We start from the raw sequence: 22,764 nt of genomic DNA, 5'->3' as shown, positions 1-22,764 counted from the left end.
CTCTCTACCTCCCTCTGTCTCTCTAACATGCTCAGGCACTTGTCAGATGTGTGTAGCTCAGTGTTTCTTGCAGCAAGAAAGCGAGAGGAGTGCCGCCAAACTTTTGACAGTAAAAGAAGCAAATATTGACAGTGCACCTTTGCTTATTTATATAATTATATTTATTTATACATTTTTGCTAGCCTAATATGTAATCAGTTTGCATTCTCTGGCCCATTTCTCCTCTGCCGCGCCTGATCCACTATACCTGTCAGATTTACAAACAACTATAATCAGTTTGATGCTTTGCACCTCATAGCTACCTGGCAGCCTGAGAGATCTATGACTTTCTCTTACCACTACTCTAGCTGCCTTCTGTTCCCAGCACTTCTAAACTTTCCTCTTCGGCCAATGCCCATGCACACAAGCCTAAAGGCAGTGTTGCTGCAGGTGATAAAGTAAGAGATAGAAACTGAAGAAGTCATGGTGTCTGCTGAGTTCTAAACCAAGGCATTAACTTCAGGTGTATGTGTCACGGGTATCTCAGGGGTTAACTGAAGAGGGCTATGTGTGTTAATGGCATAAATAAATAAATAAATAAATAAATAGATAAAAATGTTTTTAGAATAGGGGTTGTATATAGGCCTCCATTGCAGGATGAAAAACTGGACAATCTGTTATTAGATGAAATAACCAAAATGACCATGAAGGGTAAGGTTATAGTACTGGGGGACTTTAATTTGCCAGATATAGACTGGAAGATTCCTTCTGCTAGATCGGCTAGAAGCAGGTATATTCTTGAATCTCTGCTAGGGGAATCACTTGAACAATTAGTCAAGGAACCAACTCGTAAGGAAGCTATATTAGATCTAATACTTACAAACAGTGATACAGTTTCAGATGTGTCTGTAGGTGAGAACTTAGGATCCAGTGATCATCAATCTGTTTGGTTTAGTATTCATGTGCAGGAACTGTCCACCCAGACTAAAACAAAAGTTTTAGACTTTAGGACGGCAGATTTTTCATTAATGGGAGAATACCTAAAAAACTATTTAAAGGGAAAAACTCTTATTACAGGGGTTCAAGAACAGTGGGAATTTGTGAAAGGTGCCATTTTAGATGCAACCGCACACTGTATTAGACATGTCTGTAAAAGTAAAAGAAAGCGGAAACCAATTTGGTTTTCCAAAGAAGTAGCACATGCTGTAAAGACAAAAAAGATAGCTTATAAAAATTACAGACACACACAAGCAGATGATGATATGAAAATATGGAGACTGCAACAAAAAAAGACTAAGCAGTTAATTAGGAAGGTTAAAGCTCATGCAGAAGAGAAGATAGCACAGTCAGTAAAACATGGGGACAAAACATTCTTTAGATACATCAGTGAAAGAAGAAAAAATAAGGTAGGAATAGTAAAATTGAAATCAGTTGATGGTAGAATAATAGAAGGAGATAAGCAGATTGCAGACTGTCTCAATGATTACTTCTGTTCTGTTTTCACTAAAGATTGTGAAGATACAATGTCTACATTAAGGGATGCTACGAAAAATAGAAACAAGCTTAACAGTAATCTTTTTACAGAGGATGAGGTTTTGTTAGCATTATCAAAAATAAATGTTACAAAGGCAGTGGGTCCTGATAATATTCATCCAAGGGTTTTAAAAGAACTTCGATCAGTGCTAACTGTCCCATTAACTGATCTGTTTAATCAGTCACTATTAACAGGAGCTGTCCCAGATGATTGGAGAATAGCAAATGTAATACCTCTTCATAAAAAGGGCAGTAGAGAAGAATATGGCAACTACAGGCCAGTTAGTTTAACTTCAGTAGTAGGGAAATTAATGGAAAGCCTCTTAAAAGAAAGAATTATGACTTACATAAAGACAAACAATTTAGAGGACCAAAATCAGCATGGTTTTACTTCAGGGAGATCATGTCAGACTAATCTAATTGACTTCTTTGATTATGTAACAAAAGTATTAGACAAGGGAGGAGCAGTTGATGTAGCATATCTAGATTTCAGCAAAGCATTTGACACCGTACCCACACAATAAACTAATTCACAAACTGTATCTCCTTGGTCTAGATTCAAAAATTGTGAACTGGGTGGAATGCTGGCTTAAGGACAGAAAACAAAGGCCTAGATTTGGAGTTTGGCGTTAGCCGTGAAAACCAGCGTTAGAGGCTCCTAACGCTGGTTTTAGGCTACCGCCGGTATTTGGAGTCAGTGATTAAAGGGTCTAACGCTCACTTTTCAGCCGCGACTTTTCCATACCGCAGATCCCCTTACGTCAATTGCGTATCCTATCTTTTCAATGGGATCTTTCTAACTCCGGTATTTAGAGTCGTTTCTGAAGTGAGCGTTAGAGCTCTAACGACAAAACTCCAGCCGCAGGAAAAAAGCAGGATTTAAGAGCTTTCTGGGCTAACGCCGGTTCATAAAGCTCTTAACTACTGTACCCTAAAGTACACTAACACCTATAAACTACCTATATACCCCTAAACCGAGGTCCCCCCACATCGCCGCCACTCGATTACATTTTTTTAACCCCTAATCTGCCGACCGCCACCTACGTTATACTTATGTACCCCTAATCTGCTGCCCCTAACCCCGCCGACCCCTGTATTATATTTATTAACCCCTAACCTGCCCCCCACAACGTCGCCGCCAGCTACTTACAATAATTAACCCCTAATCTGCCGACCGCAAAGCGCCGCCACCTACGTTATCCTTATGTACCCCTAATCTGCTGCCCCTAACACCGCCGACCCCTATATTATATTTATTAACCCCTAATCTGCCCCCCTCAACGTCGCCGACACCTGCCTACACTTAACCCCTAATCTGCCGAGCGGACCTGAGCGCTACTATAATAAAGTTATTAACCCCTAATCCGCCTCACTAACCCTATCATAAATAGTATTAACCCCTAATCTGCCCTCCCTAACATCGCCGACACCTAACTTCAATTATTAACCCCTAATCTGACGACCGGAGCTCATCGCTACTATAATAAATGGATTAACCCCTAAAGCTAAGTCTAACCCTAACACTAACACCCCCCTAGCTTAAATATAATTTAAATCTAACGAAATTAATTAACTCTTATTAAATAAATTATTCCTATTTAAAGCTAAATACTTACCTGTAAAATACATCCTAATATAGCTACAATATAAATTATAATTATATTGTAGCTATTTTAGGATTAATATTTATTTTACAGGCAACTTGGTAATTATTTTAACCAGGTACAATAGCTATTAAATAGTTAAGAACTATTTAATAGTTACCTAGTTAAAATAATAACAAAATTACCTGTAAAATAAATCCTAACCTAAGTTATAATTAAACCTAACACTACCCTATCAATAAATTAATTAAATAAAATACCTACAATTACCTACAATTAACCTAACACTACACTATCAATAAATAAATTAAATACAATTGCTACAAATAACTACAATTACATAAACTAACTAAAGTACAAAAAATAAAAAAGAACTAAGTTACAAAAAATAAAAAAATATTTACAAACATAAGAAAAATATTACAACAATTTTAAACTAATTACACCTACTCTAAGCCCCCTAATAAAATAACAAAGACCCCCAAAATAAAAAATGCCCTACCCTATTCTAAATTAATAGAGTTAAAAGCTCTTTTACCTTACCAGCCCTGAACAGGGCCCTTTGCGGGGCATGCCTCAAGAAAATCAGCTCTTTTGCCTGTAAAAAAAACATACAATACCCCCCCCAACATTACAACCCACCACCCACATACCCCTAATCTAACCCAAACCCCCCTTAAATAAACCTAACACTAAGCCCCTGAAGATCTTCCTACCTTGTCTTCACCATCCAGGTATCACCGATCCGTCCTGGCATCCGGTGCTGAAGAGGTCCAGAAGAGGCTCCAAAGTCTTCCTCCTCTCCGGCAAGAAGAGGACATCCGGACCGGCAAACATCTTCTCCAAGCGGCATCTTCGATCTTCTTCCATCCGGTGCGGAGCGGGTCCATCTTGAAGCAGCCGACGCGGATCCATCCTCTTCTTCCGGCGTCTCCCGACGAATGACGGTTCCTTTAAGGGACGTCATCCAAGATGGCGTCCCTCGAATTCCGATTGGCTGATAGGATTCTATCAGCCAATCGGAATTAAGGTAGGAATATTCTGATTGGCTGATGGAATCAGCCAATCAGAATCAAGTTCAATCCTATTGGCTGATCCAATCAGCCAATCAGATTGAGCTCGCATTCTATTGGCTGATCGGAACAGCCAATAGAATGCGAGCTCAATCTGATTGGCTGATTGGATCAGCCAATAGGATTGAACTTGATTCTGATTGGCTGATTCCATCAGCCAATCAGAATATTCCTACCTTAATTCCGATTGGCTGATAGAATCTTATCAGCCAATCGGAATTCGAGGGACGCCATCTTGGATGACGTCCCTTAAAGGAACCGTCATTCGTCGGGAGACGCCGGAAGAAGAGGATGGATCCGCGTCGGCTGCTTCAAGATGGACCCGCTCCGCACCGGATGGAAGAAGATCGAAGATGCCGCTTGGAGAAGATGTTTGCCGGTCCGGATGTCCTCTTCTTGCCGGATAGGAGGAAGACTTTGGATCCTCTTCTGGACCTCTTCAGCACCGGATGCCAGGACGGATCGGTGATACCTGGATGTTGAAGACAAGGTAGGAAGATCTTCAGGGGCTTAGTGTTAGGTTTATTTAAGGGGGGTTTGGGTTAGATTAGGGTATGTGGGTGGTGGGTTGTAATGTTGGGGGGGGGGTATTGTATGTTTTTTTTTACAGGCAAAAGAGCTGATTTTCTTGGGGCATGCCCCGCAAAGGGCCCTGTTCAGGGGTTAATTATTGTAAGTAGCTGGCGGCGACGTTGTGGGGGGCAGGTTAGGGGTTAATAAATATAATATAGGGGTCGGCGGTGTTAGGGGCAGCAGATTAGGGGTACATAGGGATAATGTAAGTTGCGGCGGTTTACGGAGCGGAAGATTGGGGTTAATAATATAATGCAGGGGTCAGCGATAGCGGGGGCGGCAGATTAGGGGTTAATAAGTGTAAAGGTAGGGGTGTTTAGACTCGGGGTACATGTTAGAGTGTTAGGTGCAGACGTAGGAAGTGTTTCCCCATAGGAAACAATGGGGCTGCGTTAGGAGCTGAACGCTGCTTTTTTGCAGGTGTTAGGTTTTTTTTCAGCTCAAACAGCCCCATTGTTTCCTATGGGAGAATCGTGCACAAGCACGTTTTTGAGGCTGGCCGCGTCCGTAAGCAACTCTGGTATCGAGAGTTGCATTTGCGGTAAAAATGCTCTACGCTCCTTTTTTGGAGCCTAACGCAGCATTTTTTGGGACTCTCGATACCAGAGTTAATTTTATGGTGCGGCCAGAAAAAAGCCCGCGTAGCGTTAACAGCCCATCTACCGCCAAACTCCAAATCTAGGCCAAAGTGTCTTAGTAAATGGAGTTCATTCAGCAGAGGGGGCTGTTACTAGTGGTGTTCCTCAGGGGTCAGTTCTGGGGCCTGTTTTGTTTAACATATTTATCTGCGATATCAGCAAAGGGCTACAGGGGAAAGTATGTCTCTTTGCAGATGATACAAAAATTTGCAACAGAGTGGATGTTCCAGGGGGGGTAGACAAAATGAGAAGTGATATACAACAATTGGAGGATTGGACAAACGACTGGGATCTAAAGTTTAACACAGCAAAGTGTAAAATAATGCATTTAGGGAAGAAAAATCCAAATGTTAATTACAGACTCAATGACACTTTACTGACTGTTACAGATGAGGAACAGGACTTGGGAATTATTTCAGATGATTTAAAACTTAGTAAACAATGTAGTAATGCAGCGAGTAAGGCTAGCAGAATGCTTGGATGTATTGGTAGAGGTATTTGCAGCAGAAATAGTAAGGTTCTTATGCCACTTTATAGATCATTAGTTAGGCCTCATCTTGAGTATTGTGTGCAGTTCTGGAGGCCATATCTTCAGAAGGATATTAACAAACTTGAATCTGTGCAAAGGAGGGCTACCAAAATGGGACATGGTCTAAAAAATAAAACTTACCAGGATAGGCTCAATGACCTAAATATGTATAGCTTAGAGGAGAGAAGGGAAAGAGGTGATATGATAGCAACTTTCAAGTACATTAAAGGGTTTAGTAAAACTGAGGCTGTGGGTATTTTACATAAAATGGAAAATTCAAGAACAAGGGGTCATGAGCTCAAGCTAAAGGGTAGTAGATTCAGGAGTAATTTGAGGAAGCACTTCTTTACAGAAAGAGTGATTGATTTATGGAATAAACTTCCTCAAGAGGTAGTAGCAACAAACACTATGGGGACTTTAAAAATGCATGGGACAAGCATAAGGCTATCCTACGAACTAGATAAGTTTATACTGTTAGGTAAGGTCGGGCAGACTTGCTGGGCCTATGGCTCTTATCTGCCATCAATATCTATGTTTCTATGTTTCTATCCCAGGGATAAACTGCCCAGGTGTGTGTTAATGGCATCCCAGGGATAAATAGCCCAGGTGTGTGTGTTAATGACATCCCAGAGATACATTATCCAGGTGTGTGACTATTGGGTTCATATATTGGCTTCTCGGGCAAATCATAGCCAGTGCCTCACTCGCCTCTGACCTCACCTCATGTCACTGCCTGTGTTGTGCTTTAGACCACATGCCGTAGTCTTTCCTTACATTGATGCTTGTGTGAGAGCACACAGCCAGGGTACTCACTTTTATGCAGATTGTAATTGGGATTATAAATAGATCATGCAGGCACAGGTCTGAGTCTGGATCTGCACATGAATGGATTTTTTTACTTTGTCTGATACTTTCACCTAGATTACGAGTTTTGTCGGTAAAGCCGTGCGGTGTTAACGAGCCTTTTTTTTCACCGCTCACTTAAAACAATGCTGGTATTACGAGTTTTCTGAATGGCTGCGTTAGCCTCAGAAAAGTGAGAGTTGAGCAAAATTTAGCTCCACATCTCACCTCGATACCAGCGTTTCTTAAGTCAGCGGTGAGCTGGCTAAACGTGCTTGTGCACGATGTCCCCATAGGAAACAATGGGGCTGAGCCGGCTGAAAAAAACTAACACCTGCAAAAAAGCAGCGTTCAGCTCCTAACGCAGCCCCATTGTTTCCTATGGGAAAATTAAAAATATGTCTACACCTAACACCCTAACATGAACCCCGAGTCTAAACACCCCTAATCTTACACTTAATAACCCCTAATCTGTTGCCCCCGACATCCTCACCACCTGCATTATACTATTAACCTCTAATCTGCCGCTCCAGACACCGCCGCCACCTACATTATACTTATGAACCCATAATCTGCTGCCCCCAACATCGCCGACACCTACATTATATTTATTAACCCCATACTGCCACCCCCAATGTCGCCGCCACCTACCTACAATTATTAACCCCTAATCTGCTGCCCTCAAAGTCGCCGCCACTAGAATAAAGTTTCTAACCCCTAAAGTCTAAGCCTAAACCTAACCCCCCCCCAACTTAAATATAATGTAAATAAATCTAAAGAAAATTACTATTAACTACATTATTCCTATTTAAAACTAAATACTTACCTGTAAAATAAACCCTAATATAGCTACAATATTAACTAATAATTACATTAGGATTTATTTTTATTTTACATGCAACTTTGTATTTATTTTAACTAGGTACAATAGTTATTAAATAGTTATTCACTATTTAATAACTACCTAGCTAAAATAAATACAAATATATCTGTAAAATAAACCCTAACATAAGTTATAATTACACCTAACACTACTCTATAATTAAATTAATTACCTAAACTAACTACAATTAATTACAATTAAATTAAATAAACTAAATTACGGGGAAAAAAACACTAAATTACAGAAAATAAAAAATAATTACAATTTTTTTAAACTAATTACACCTAATCTAATCCCCCTAATAAAATAAAAAAGCCCTCCAAAATAATAAAATTCCTTACCCTATACTAAATTCCAAATAGCCCTTGAAAGGGCCTTTTGCGGGGCATTGCCCCAAAGTAATCAGCTCTTTTACCTGTAAAAAAAAAATACAATACCCCCCCCACAACATTTACAACCCACCACCCACACACCCAACCCTACTCTAAAACCCACCCAATCCCCCCTTAAAAAAACCTAACACTAACCCCCTGAAGATTACCCTACCTTGAGCCGTCTTCACCCAGCTGGGAACAAGTGGTCCTCCAGACGGCAGAAGTCTTCATCTGATCGGGGCAGAAGAGGTCCTCCAGACGGCAGAAGCCTTCATCCAGGCGGCATCTTCTATCTTCATCCTTCCGGAGCGGAGCGGGTCCATCTTGAAGACATCCGATGCGGAGCATCCTCTTCTTCCGACGGGCGACGACTGAATGAAGGTTCCTTTAAGTGACGTCATCCAAGATGGTGTCCCTTGAATTCCGATTGACTGATAGGATTCTATCAGCCAATCGGAATTAAGGTAGGGAAAATCCTATTGGCTGATGCAATCAGCCAATCGGATTGAAGTTCAATTCGATTGGCTGATCCAATCAGCCAATAGGATTGACCTCGCATTCTATTGGCTGATTGGAACAGCCAATAGAATGCGAGTTCAATCCTATTGGCTGATTGGATCAGCCAATCGGATTGAACTTCAATCCTATTGGCTGATTGCATCAGCCAATAGGATTTTTCCTACCTTAATTCCAATTGGCTGATAGAATCCTATCAGCCAATTGGAATTCAAGGGATGCCATCTGGGATGACGTCCTTTAAAGGACCAGTCATTCAGTCGTCGGCCGTCAGATGAAGAGGATGCTCCGCGTCGGATGTCTTGAAGATGGACCCGCTCCGCTCCGGAAGGATGAAGATAGAAGATGCCGTCTGGATGAAGCCTTCTGCCGGTCTGGATGTCCTCTTCTGGCTGGATAGGATGAAGACTTCGGACCCTCTGGAGGACCACTTGTGCCCGGCTGGGTGAAGACGGTTCAAGGTAGGGTGAGCTTCAAGGGGGTAGTGTTAGTTTTTTTAAGGGGGGATTGGGTGGGTTTTAGAGTAGGGTTGCGTGTGTGGGTGGTAGGTTTTAATGTTGGGGGGGTATTTTTTTTTTTTACAGGTGAAAGAGCTGATTACTTTGGGGCAATGCCCTGCAAAAGGCCCTTTTAAGGGCTATTTGTAATTTAGTATAGGGTAGGGAATTTTATTATTTTGGGGGGCTTTTTTATTTTATTAGGGGGATTAGATTAGGTGTAATTAGTTTAAAATTCTTGTAATTCTTTTTTTTTTCGTAATTTAGTTTATTTAATTTAATTGTAATTAATTGTAGGTAGTTTAGGTAATTAGTTTAATGATAGTGTAGTGTTAGGTGTAATTGTAACTTAGGTTAGGGTTTATTTTACAGGTACTTTTGTACTTATTTTAGTTAGGTAGAATTCAGCCAATTGGAATTGAAGGGACGCCATCTTGTATGACGTCATTTAAAGGAACCTTCATTCTTCAGTTGGACGTCGAACGAAGAGGATGCTCAGCGTCGGATGTCTTCAAGATGGAGCTGCTCCTCGTCGGATGGAAGATAGAAGATGTCGCTTGGATGAAGACTTCTGCCCGGCTGGAGGACCTCTTCTGCCCGGATCGGATGAAGACTTCTGCCCGGCTGGGTGAAGACGGCTCAAGGTAGGGTGATCTTCAAGAGGTTAGTGTTAGTTTTTTTTTTTAAGGGGGGATTGGGTGGGTTTTAGAGTAAGGTTGGGTGTGTGGGTGGTGGGTTTTAATGTTGGGGGGTTGTATTTCTTTTTTTACAGGTAAAAGAGCTGATTACTTTGGGGCAATGCACCGCAAAAAGCCCTTTTAAGGGCTATTTGTAATTTAGTATAGGGTAGGGAATTTTAATATTTTGGGGGGCTTTTTATTTTATTAGGGGGCTTAGATTAGTTGTAATTAGTTTAAACTTCTTGTATTTTTTTTCTGTAATTTAGTTGTTTTTTTTTTGTACTTTATTTTATTTAATTGTATTTAATTTTAGGTAATTGTAGTTAATTTAATTTAATGATAGTGTAGTGTTAGGTGTAATTGTAACCAGGGCCGGACTGGGACCAAAAAAAGGCCCGGGCATTTTAGAGCAAAGAGGCCCACTCCCCCCCCCCCCCCCCTCACTATTTCTAATTTAACCATATACCAAACATGGCAAGTATAATTCTTGTTTAAATATCAAAAACATTTAACATTTTCAACACCCTATAATCACTATAATTTGTCAATAGGTTGCTATTAAAAAAATAAAGTTAAAAAAAAAACACACACACAAAAACACAACAAAACCAAAATAAAGTGCTAGTTTTTAAAACATGCCGTGCAAAAAAGAATACTCTTTTTTTTTTTTGAGACTGGGGCTGTCAAATTAACTGGATATTAAACACCAAATAAAGGCCTAGATTTAGAGTTCGGCGGTAAAAGGGCTGTTAACGCTCCGCGGGTTTTTTTCTGGCCGCACCATAAATTTAACTCTGGTATCGAGAGTTCAAACAAATGCTGCGTTAGGCTCCAAAAAAGGAGCGTAGAGCATTTTTACCGCAAATGCAACTCTCGATACCAGAGTTGCTTACGGACGCGGCCAGCCTCAAAAACGTGCTCGTGCACGATTCTCCCATAGGAAACAATGGGGCTGTTTGAGCTGAAAAAAAACCTAACACCTGCAAAAAAGCAGCGTTCAGCTCCTAACGCAGCCCCATTGTTTCCTATGGGGAAACACTTCCTACGTCTGCACCTAACACCCTAACATGTACCCCGAGTCTAAACACCCCTAACCTTACACTTATTAACTCCTAATCTGCCGCCCCCGCTATCGCTGACCCCTGCATTACACTTTTAACCCCTAATCTGCCGCTCCGTAAACCGCCGCCACCTACGTTATCCCTATGTACCCCTAATCTGCTGCCCTAACATCGCCGACCCCTATGTTATATTTATTAACCCCTAATCTGCCCCCCACAACGTCGCCGACACCTGCCTACACTTATTAACCCCTAATCTGCCGAGCGGACCTGAGCGCTACTATAATAAAGTTATTAACCCCTAATCCGCCTCACTAACCCTATCATAAATAGTATTAACCCCTAATCTGCCCTCCCTAACATCGCCGACACCTACCTTCAATTATTAACCCCTAATCTGCCGACCGGAGCTCACCGCTATTCTAATAAATGTATTAACCCCTAAAGCTAAGTCTAACCCTAACACTAACACCCCCCTAAGTTAAATATAATTTTTATCTAACGAAATAAATTAACTCTTATTAAATAAATGATTCCTATTTAAAGCTAAATACTTACCTGTAAAATAAATCCTAATATAGCTACAATATAAATTATAATTATATTATAGCTATTTTAGGATTAATATTTATTTTACAGGCAACTTTGTAATTATTTTAACCAGGTACAATAGCTATTAAATAGTTAAGAACTATTTAATAGTTACCTAGTTAAAATAATAACAAATTTACCTGTAAAATAAATCCTAACCTAAGATATAATTAAACCTAACACTACCCTATCAATAAAATAATTAAATAAACTACCTACAATTACCTACAATTAACCTAACACTACACTATCAATAAATTAATTAAACACAATTGCTACAAATAAATAAAATTAAATAAACTATCTAAAGTACAAAAAATAAAAAAGAACTAAGTTACAGAAAATAATAAAATATTTACAAACATAAGAAAAATATTACAACAATTTTAAACTAATTACACCTACTCTAAGCCCCCTAATAAAATAACAAAGCCCCCCAAAATAAAAAATTCACTACCCTATTCTAAAATACAAATATTACAAGCTCTTTTACCTTACCAGCCCTGAACAGGGCCCTTTGCGGGGCATGCCCCAAGAATTTCAGCTCTTTTGCCTGTAAAAAAAAACATACAATACCCCCCCCCCAACATTACAACCCACCACCCACATACCCCTAATCTAACCCAAACCCCCCTTAAATAAACCTAACACTACCCCCCTGATGATCTTCCTACCTTGTCTTCACCATGCCAGGTTCACCGATCCGTCCTGGCTCCAAGATCTTCATCCAACCCAAGCGGGGGCTAGACATCCACTGAAGAAGTCCAGAAGAGGGTCCAAAGTCTTCCTCCTATCCGGCAAGAAGAGGACATCCGGACCGGCAAACATCTTCTCCAAGCGGCATCTTCTATCTTCTTCCATCCGATGACGACCGGCTCCATCTTGAAGACCTCCAGCGCGGATCCATCCTCTTCTTCCGACGACTAGACGACGAATGACGGTTCCTTTAAGGGACGTCATCCAAGATGGCGTCCCTCGAATTCCGATTGGCTGATAGGATTCTATCAGCCAATCGGAATTAAGGTAGGAATTTTCTGATTGGCTGATGGAATCAGCCAATCAGAATCAAGTTCAATCCGATTGGCTGATCCAATCAGCCAATCAGATTGAGCTCGCATTCTATTGGCTGATCGGAACAGCCAATAGAATGCGAGCTCAATCTGATTGGCTGATTGGATCAGCCAATCGGATTGAACTATATTCTGATTGGCTGATTCCATCAGCCAATCAGAAAATTCCTACCTTAATTCCGATTGGCTGATAGAATCCTATCAGCCAATCGGAATTCGAGGGACGCCATCTTGGATGACGTCCCTTAAAGGAACCGTCATTCGTCGTCTAGTCGTCGGAAGAAGAGGATGGATCCGCGCTGGAGGTCTTCAAGATGGAGCCGGTCGTCATCGGATGGAAGAAGATAGAAGATGCCGCTTGGAGAAGATGTTTGCCGGTCCGGATGTCCTCTTCTTGCCGGATAGGAGGAAGACTTTGGACCCTCTTCTGGACTTCTTCAGTGGATGTCTAGCCCCCGCTTGGGTTGGATGAAGATCTTGGAGCCAGGACGGATCGGTGAACCTGGCATGGTGAAGACAAGGTAGGAAGATCATCAGGGGGGTAGTGTTAGGTTTATTTAAGGGGGGTTTGGGTTAGATTAGGGGTATGTGGGTGGTGGGTTGTAATGTTGGGGGGGGGTATTGTATGTTTTTTTTTACAGGCAAAAGAGCTGAAATTCTTGGGGCATGCCCCGCAAAGGGCCCTGTTCAGGGCTGGTAAGGTAAAAGAGCTTGTAATATTTGTATTTTAGAATAGGGTAGGGAATTTTTTATTTTGGGGGGCTTTGTTATTTTATTAGGGGGCTTAGAGTAGGTGTAATTAGTTTAAAATTGTTGTAATATTTTTCTTATCTTTGTAAATATTTTATTATTTTCTGTAACTTAGTTCTTTTTTATTTTTTTTACTTTAGATAGTTTATTTAATTTTATTTATTTGTAGCAATTGTGTTTAATTAATTTATTGATAGTGTAGTGTTAGGTTAATTGTAGGTAATTGTAGGTAGTTTATTTAATTATTTTATTGATAGGGTAGTGTTAGGTTTAATTATATCTTAGGTTAGGATTTATTTTACAGGTAAATTTGTTATTATTTTAACTAGGTAACTATTAAATAGTTATTAACTATTTAATAGCTATTGTACCTGGTTAAAATAATTACAAAGTTGCCTGTAAAATAAATATTAATCCTAAAATAGCTATAATATAATTATAAATTATATTGTAGCTATATTAGGATTTATTTTACAGGTAAGTATTTAGCTTTAAATAGGAATAATTTATTTAATAAGAGTTAATTTATTTCGTTAGATAAAAATTATATTTAACTTAGGGGGGTGTTAGTGTTAGGGTTAGACTTAGCTTTAGGGGTTAATACATTTATTAGAATAGCGGTGAGCTCCGGTCGGCAGATTAGGGGTTAATAATTGAAGGTAGGTGTCGGCGATGTTAGGGAGGGCAGATTAGGGGTTAATACTATTTATGATAGGGTTAGTGAGGCGGATTAGGGGTTAATAACTTTATTATAGTAGCGCTCAGGTCCGCTCGGCAGATTAGGGGTTAATAAGTGTAGGTAGGTGTCGGCGACGTTGTGGGGGGCAGATTAGGGGTTAATAAATATAACATAGGGGTCGGCGATGTTAGGGGTAGCAGATTAGGGGTACATAGGGATAACGTAGGTGGCGGCGATTTGCGGTCGGAAGATTAGGGGTTAATTATTTTAAGTAGCTTGCGGCGACGTTGTGGGGGGCAAGTTAGGGGTTAATAGATATAATACAGGGGTCGGCGGTGTTAGGGGCAGCAGATTAGGGGTACATAAGTATAACGTAGGTGGCGGTCGGCAGATTAGGGGTTAAAATTTTTAATCGAGTGGCGGCGATGTGGGGGGACCTCGGTTTAGGGGTACATAGGTAGTTTATGGGTGTTAGTGTACTTTAGGGTACAGTAGTTAAGAGCTTTATAAACCGGCGTTAGCCAGAAAGCTCTTAACTCCTGCTATTTTCAGGCGGCTGGAATCTTGTCGTTAGAGCTCTAACGCTCACTGCAGAAACGACTCTAAATACCGGCGTTAGGAAGATCCCATTGAAAAGATAGGCTACGCAAATGGCGTAGGGGGATCTGCGGTATGGAAAAGTCGCGGCTGTAAAGTGAGCGTTAGACCCTTTAATCACTGACTCCAAATACCGGCGGTAGCCTAAAACCAGCGTTAGGAGCCTCTAACGCTGGTTTTGACGGCTACCGCCGAACTCTAAATCTAGCCGAAAGTTAGAAGGAATAATGAATTTAATGTAACATGAAATCCAACTTACAATTTACTTCTATTTGATTTATTTTGTCCTCTAGTTATCCTTTGTTGAAAAGGGTACCTAGGTAGGCTCAGGAGCTGTTGAGTGGTAACTGTGTGTGTATATATCTATGTGCCTCATGTTATTAGTTTACCCAATGCATTCAGCTAGCTCCCAGTAGTGGATTGTTGGTTCTTTATCAAAAAAATACCAACGAAATGAGGAAAAAATAATAATAGAAGTAAATTGTAAAGTTGTTTAATTTGTATTCTCTATTTGAATATTACAAAAAATAGAAGATTTATCAGAGAATAATATGGAGATGCATTTTTACAGTTACAGTATATTAGATTCTTATATATTGAAAATGTTATATATATATATATAATTAATAAGGGGTTAATCAGTAGCACTAGACTTACATTGGGTTTTAAACAGCAAATTATAGACTGGCTGTACATATGTTGTAGATGGAACCATAAGAAAGCTAAATAAATAAACTAAAATAAAAATCAAGCAAGCTGGAAATCTTGGAAGCAAAAGGCATGCTTCCTCACTAATTACCTGTTCTGTGGTGCATGGGTTTTTTTGTCTTGTAAGGGAGGTATTTACAATTTTTTCATTGTTAAAGTGTAGCTTGTGGAAGTAGGTGATCACAGCATCAGTATTGTCCTGTAACTCACATTACTTAAAGGGCCATTATACACTCAAAAAATTATAGGCTATTTAAATTAAGCACGATAAGAAGATAAAGTTTGTAATTGACAAGTATTAGCAATTTTGCTGCTAACTCTCCTAAAAATGATTATAAAGTTTGTAATCCTCTCAGTGAATGAGAATACGAACGTAATCTCCACTAGCTTTAGCGCAAGGCTTTTCTACACTCCCTATCTAGTGTCCTTTACAGCCAGCCCCCATGCTGGGGCTGTCTGTGTAATAGATAAGGCTGTCACAAATCCCCTCACCTCTCTCAGCCGTTTCTTCCTAACTATTTACACTGGCTGGGCACGATCTCACTCCCCCCTGACTCTCTCCTCCCGGTAAGCATTCAGTAGACACAAGGGGAATATTCCACTTGCAGCTCTGTGAAACATGATCCTGAGATGTTTCACAGAGCTGTGTGTGAGAATATTCAGAGTGCCGTAGTGATGACAAAGAGGGAGTCAGATATATACACAGTTGCACTGTTTTTTTGTATATGGGCAGATGTATTTTACATGTATATCAGCTGAGCCTGAGAGATGTAGAGCATTTCATTGTACCTGTAACAAACTGCACGAGTTAAATCACAGGGATTCCACCCCAGCAGTGTCTCAGTTTTATCTGCACCTCGGCAGCATCCAGAGCTCCGCCCCCAGCTTTACAGCTACAATATGAATATTTATGAGGAGGCAGGAGAGTGGGAGTAGCTGGGGGCGGAGCTCTGGATGTTGCCGAGGTGCAGATAAAACTGAGACACTGCTGGGGTGGAATCCCTGTGATTTAACTCGTGCAGTTTGTTACAGGTACAATGAAATGCTCTACATCTCTCAGGCTCAGCTGATATACATGTAAAATACATCTGCCCATATAAAAAAAAACAGTGCTAGTTGCTGCATCTCTCGCTCCACTGATTCATCTCCCGAGCTTGTCTCCTTGCAGTTGAGCTTGTCTCCTTGCAGTTTTTCATGCCAGAGGGTTACCATGGAGATTTAGTGAGATATCCTGACCTGCCGCTTTGACCCCTGATCTATGCTCTCTTCTTTTCACCGCCTCCTTCAGTCCAAATGTAGTGATTATTGTGATAAGATGCATAGCAGCAGCACATACTAAAACAGCCCAGTCTGTGCAGTCTCTGGAAACGGCCCTTGGCAGCACATACTAAAACAGCCCGGTCTGTGCAGTCTCTGGAAACGGCCCTTGGCAGCACATACTAAAACAGCCCGGTCTGTGCAGTCTCTGGAAACGGCCCTTGGCAGCACATACTAAAACAGCCCGGTCTGTGCAGTCTCTGGAAACGGCCCTTGGCAGCACATACTAAAACAGCCCGGTCTGTGCAGTCTCTGGAAACGGCCCTTGGCAGCACATACTAAAACAGCCCGGTCTGTGCAGTCTCTGGAAATGGCCCTTGGCAGCACATACTAAAACAGCCCAGTCTGTGCAGTCTCTGGAAATGGCCCTTGGCAGCACATACTAAAACAGCCCAGTCTGTGCAGTCTCTGGAAATGGCCCTTGGCAGCACATACTAAAACAGCCCAGTCTGTGCAGTCTCTGGAAATGGCCCTTGGCAGCACATACTAAAACAGCCCAGTCTGTGCAGTCTCTGGAAACGGCCCTTGCCACTTTGAAAGCAGCACTCAGTATGTGCTGTAATTGTGGGCGGGGCCAAGGTATTCGGCGGCCTACCGGGCAATTGCCCGATATGCCCTATGGCCAGTCCGGGCCGGATTGTAACTTAGGTTAGGTTTTATTTTTCAGGTATATTTGTATTTATTTTAACTATGTAGCTATTAAATAGTTAATAACTATTTAATAACTGTTGTACCTAGTTAAAATAAATACAAAGTTGCCTGTAAAATAAAAATAAATCCTAAAATAGCTACAATGTAATTATTAATTATATTGTAGCTATCTCAGGCTTTATTTTATAGGTTAGTATTTAGTTTTAAATAGGAATAATTTAGTTAATAATAGTAATTATATTTAGATTTATTTAAATAATATTTGTTAGGGGGGTGTTAGGGTTAGACTTAGGTTTAGGGGTTAATAACTTTATTATAGTGGCGGCGACGTTGGCAGTGGCAGATTAGGGGTTAATACATTTAATAGGCTATGTGGGCTATGGCAGTTTAGGGGTTAATACTTGAACAGGTTTATTGCGTTGTGGGTTAATGGCAGATTAAGGGTTAATTGTTTTAAGAGGTAGTTTGCGATGTTGGGGTTGGCGGACATAGGGATTAATAGTTTAAATAGGCATATTGCGTTGTGGGGGTTGTCGGTCTAGGGGTTAATACATTTAATATTAGTAATGAGAGGGGGGAATTGCGGATATAGGGGTTTTACGTGTCGGGCTTATTTGTTATGAGGCGTGTTAGACTTTTACGGGAGATTTGTTATTTTATTTACTTTTCTTAGGTGCTGGCATTTTCTAAAGTGCCGTAAGTCACTAGCGACTCCAGAAACTTGTCTTTACGCTCATTTCTGGACATCGCTAGTTTATCAGACTTACGGCACTTTAGGAACTGCCGGCGGGGTTTATGTAATACCCCGATGTGCGAGGTGAAATTACAGACGGCACAGGTTCCCACGCTTGTGCCGAAACCTGCGCTGTATATTTGATCGCGCCCCTGGTTTTAATAGTTTAAAGAACTCCGCAGGAATTTGGTCGGGGCCCGGTGCTTTATTGAGTTTAGTTGTATCAATAAATTCACCAATTTATTCTATTGATATAAGGTCATTTAACTTTCCTAAAATGTCCGCAGAAATTTTAGGCATGTTTATCTTGTCCCAAAATTGTGCTTTGGCTGTAACATCTACTTCTTTTGGTGTATACATTTTCTTAAAGTAGTTAAAAAGGGACTTCTTAATAGCAGCAAGATCTGTATAGCTATTATTTCCTTCTATAGTCCTCTCAATGATATTGGATTTCTTCCTAGCTTTGTCTAAATTAGATAGGTATTTGGCTGATTTGCACACCTGTCCTTTATACTTTGCATTTATTTTAAGCTCTTCCATATTATTTTTTTGTAACATATAAAGATCTCTCTCTTGTCTTGTATCCATGTATTTATCCCAGCTTATTCTATTAGGTGAAACTATATATTTCCTATACATATTTCTGACCTGATTCACCAATTGTAGTTCCCGAGCTCTGGCTTTCTTCTTTTGTTTTACCGTATATGCTTTAATTTCTCCTCTGAGATATGCTTTAGCCGTTTCCCAAAATATTTATATTTTTTTCAAGGTATGCTTGATTATACTTTTTCTATTCTCTCCATTTCTGGACTATCAAATTTCAGAATTGTACATTATTGTCATGAACCAAGCCTCCAGACTAAAAAGAAAAAGAAAAGGTCTGGGAGGCATTCTGCTAAGAAGGGCTGTATAGGGATTTGAACCTGTGGCTCTGTGGTTGCTATTTCTGTTTGCTTACATGTTGAGCCACAGCCAGTTCCAACAATAGCATGGATCTTAAAAGATCTGATAAATAACTATTTGCCTTACTTGTTATTACACCTGTGCAACACACAGGTGTTCTCAATTCTGGAATTAATCAGAACCAACCCTGTGCAAAACCTCCCTATTTAAGGATGGCTTTTAGTCTGCATTAGTGTCTTCACATTGGATCTGTTTTGTCAAGTCAGAACCTGTTTCCTGTACTTCTTTGGAGAAAGATTTCCTTTGCACCTGTTTACAAGGTATTACCAGGAGAAAGCCTTTACCTTTAAACCTGTTACCAATCTTCAAGTTTGTTTCCTGCTTTATGCAAATTCCTGCACTCAGCTATTGCCAGGAGAAAGACTTCACCTTTGCACCTGTTTACAAGGTATTACCAGGAGAAAGCCTTTACCTTTAAACCTGTTACCAATCTACAAGTTTGTTTCCTGCTTTATGCAATTCCTGCACTTGGCCATTGCCAGGAGAAAGATTTCCTTTGCACCTGTTTACAAGGTATTACCAGGGCAAAGCCTTTACCTTTAAACCTGTTACCAGTTTGCAAGTTTGTTTCCTGCCTTCAGCAATTACAAGGAGAGAGACTTTACCTTTAAACCTGTTACTAGTTTGCAAGTTGTTTCCTGCATTGTGCAATTCCTGCACTCAGCAATTACAAGGAGAGACTTTACCTTTAAACCTGTTACCAGTTTGCAAGTTGTTTCCTGCATTGTGAAATTCCTGCACTCAGCAATTACAAGGAGAGAGACTTTACCTTTAAACCTGTTACCAGTTTGCAAGTTGTTTCCTGCATTGTGCAATTCCTGCACTCAGCAATTACAAGGAGAGAGACTTTACCTTTAAACCTGTTACCAGTTTGCAAGTTTGTATCCTGCCTTGTGCAAATCCTGCACTCAGCAATTAGTAGGAGAAAGACTTTCCTTTTTGAATCTGCATCTCTGCTTACTTTGTTTGTTTATTTTCACTCCTGCTGTATGTGGTCTTAACATACCTGAGTAGCATATTTAAATATCCTGCAAGTATTTGCTTAAACAAAGTATTCTGTTTAAATAAATTTGTTTTCATTTTCAATCAGTATGGCTTCTACTAATCTTCCTTTAAAGCAACTGTTCCAGACAATGAGGCTCTCACATGATATCCTGAGACAGAACATGACAATTATTTATTAAGAATTTGGGGAAGAAGAAATTAGATTATTGTTCGGGATCAAATGATTTATTCTGGGTTTCCATAGAAATAATGGCATGGTCAGAAATAAGTTTATCATTAATTTCTGTTCTTGTTTCTAAAGACAAAATAGAATCTGAGATTAAAAAGTAATTGATCCTAGATAGGGATCTGAATGATTTGATCTCACATGTATACGTTTTAGAATCTGGGTGTTGAATTCGCCATATATCATGTACTTTTAAATTGTTACTAATCTGTTTGTAGATCTTAGACTTTTGTGTTGGGTATCTTACATTTTTTTAAAAACTTTATCTATAGCCGGAATAGGGATCAGGTTAAAATCTCCAGCCATTATTATATTTTGTCCAATATATTTCGATAACCGTACAGTTAGTTTATTCCAAAAAATCTGGCTCTATTTTATTGGGTCCATTAACATTGCACAATACGAATTTAATACCTTGTAGTACTATCTCCAAGATTACCCATCTATCTGCTGGGTCTTTTTCAGAGTTTATGATCTTATATGTAAGATTTTTATTCAGTAATATCACTACACCTCTTTTCCTATGTGAACATTCAGAGGCAAACACCTCACCAACCCATTTGGATTTCAATTTAGTTGCTTCCTCACCTTTAAGATATGTTTCCTGTATAAACACTATGGCCTAGATTTGGAGTTCGGCGGTAGCCGTCAAAACCAGCATTAGAGGCTCCTAACGCTGGTTTTGGCCGCCCGCTGGTATTTGGAGTCAGTGATTAAAGGGTCTAACGCTCACTTTTCAGCCGCGACTTTTCCATACCGCAGATCCCCTTACGTCAATTGCGTATCCTATCTTTTCAATGGGATCTTTCTAACGCCGGTATTTAGAGTCGTTTCTGAAGTGAGCGTTAGAGCTCTAACGACAAAATTCTAGCCGCCTGAAAATAGCAGGAGTTAAGAGCTTTCTGGCTAACGCCGGTTCATAAAGCTCTTAACTACTGTACCCTAAAGTACACTAACACCCATAAACTACCTATGTACCCCTAAACCGAGCTCCCCCCACATCGCCGCCACTCGATTAAAATTTTTAACCCCTAATCTGCCGACCGCCACCTACGTTATACTTATGTACCCCTAATCTGCTGCCCCTAACCCCGCCGACCCCTATATTACATTTATTAACCCCTAACCTGCCCCCCACAACATCGCCGCCAGCTACTTAAAATAATTAACCCCTAATCTGCCGCTCCGTAAACCGCCGCAACCTACGTTATCCCTATGTACCCCTAATCTGCTGCCCTAACATCGCCGACCCCTATATTATATTTATTAACCCCTAATCTGCCGCTCCCAACATCGCCGCCACCTACCTACACTTATTAACTCCTAATCTGCCGAGCGGACCTGAGCGCTACTATAATAAAGTTATTAACCCCTAATCCGCCTCACTAACCCTATCATAAATAGTATTAACCCCTAATCTGCCCTCCCTAACATCGCCGACACCTAACTTCAATTATTAACCCCTAATCTTCCGATCGGAGCTCACCGCTATTCTAATAAATGTATTAACCCCTAACGCTAAGTCTAACCCTAACCCTAACACCCCCATAAGTTAAATATAATTTACATCTAACTAAATAAATTAACTCTTATTAAATAAATTATTCCTATTTAAAGCTAAATACTTACCTGTAAAATAAATCCTAATATAGCTACAATATAAATTATAATTACATTGTAGCTATTTTAGGATTAATATTTATTTTACAGGCAACTTTGTAATTATTTTAACCAGGTACAATAGCTATTAAATAGTTAAGAAATATTTAATAGTTACCTAGTTAAAATAATAACAAATTTACCTGTAAAATAAATCCTAACCTAAGATATAATTAAACCTAACACTACACTATCAATAAAAAAATTAAATAAACTACCTACAATTACCTACAATTAACCTAACACTACACTATCAATAAATTAATTAAACACAATTGCTACAAATAAATACAATTAAATAAACTATCTAAAGTACCAAAAATAAAAAAGAACTAAGTTACAAAAAATAAAAAAATATTTACAAACATAAGAAAAATATTACAACAATTTTAAACTAATTACACCTACTCTAAGCCCCCTAATAAAATAACAAAGCCCCCCAAAATAAAAAAATCCCTACCCTATTCTAAATTAAAAAAGTTACAAGCTCTTTTACCTTACCAGCCCTGAACAGGGCCCTTTGCGGGGCATGCCCCAAGAAGTTCAGCTCTTTTGCCTGTAAAAGAATAAATACAATACCCCCCCCCAACATTACAACCCACCACCCACATACCCCTAATCTAACCCAAACCCCCCTTAAATAAACCTAACACTAAGCCCCTGAAGATCTTCCTACCTTGTCTTCACCATCCAGGTATCACCGATCCGTCCTGGCTCCAACATCTTCATCCAACCCAAGCGGGGGTTGGCGATCCATAATCCGGTGCTGAAGAGGTCCAGAAGAGGCTCCAAAGTCTTCCTCCTATCCGGCAAGAAGAGGACATCCGGACCGGCAAACATCTTCTCCAAGCGGCATCTTCGATCTTCTTCCATCCGGAGCGAAGCGGCAGGATCCTGAAGACCTCCAGCGCGGAACATCCATCCGGACCGACGACTGAACGACGAATGACTGTTCCTTTAAGGGACGTCATCCAAGATGGCGTCCCTCGAATTCCGATTGGCTGATAGGATTCTATCAGCCAATCGGAATTA

Source organism: Bombina bombina, chromosome 5 (genome assembly GCF_027579735.1).
Source record: "Bombina bombina isolate aBomBom1 chromosome 5, aBomBom1.pri, whole genome shotgun sequence".
NCBI classification, from domain to species: domain Eukaryota; kingdom Metazoa; phylum Chordata; class Amphibia; order Anura; family Bombinatoridae; genus Bombina; species Bombina bombina.
Note: the sequence above shows the minus strand (reverse complement) of the source record.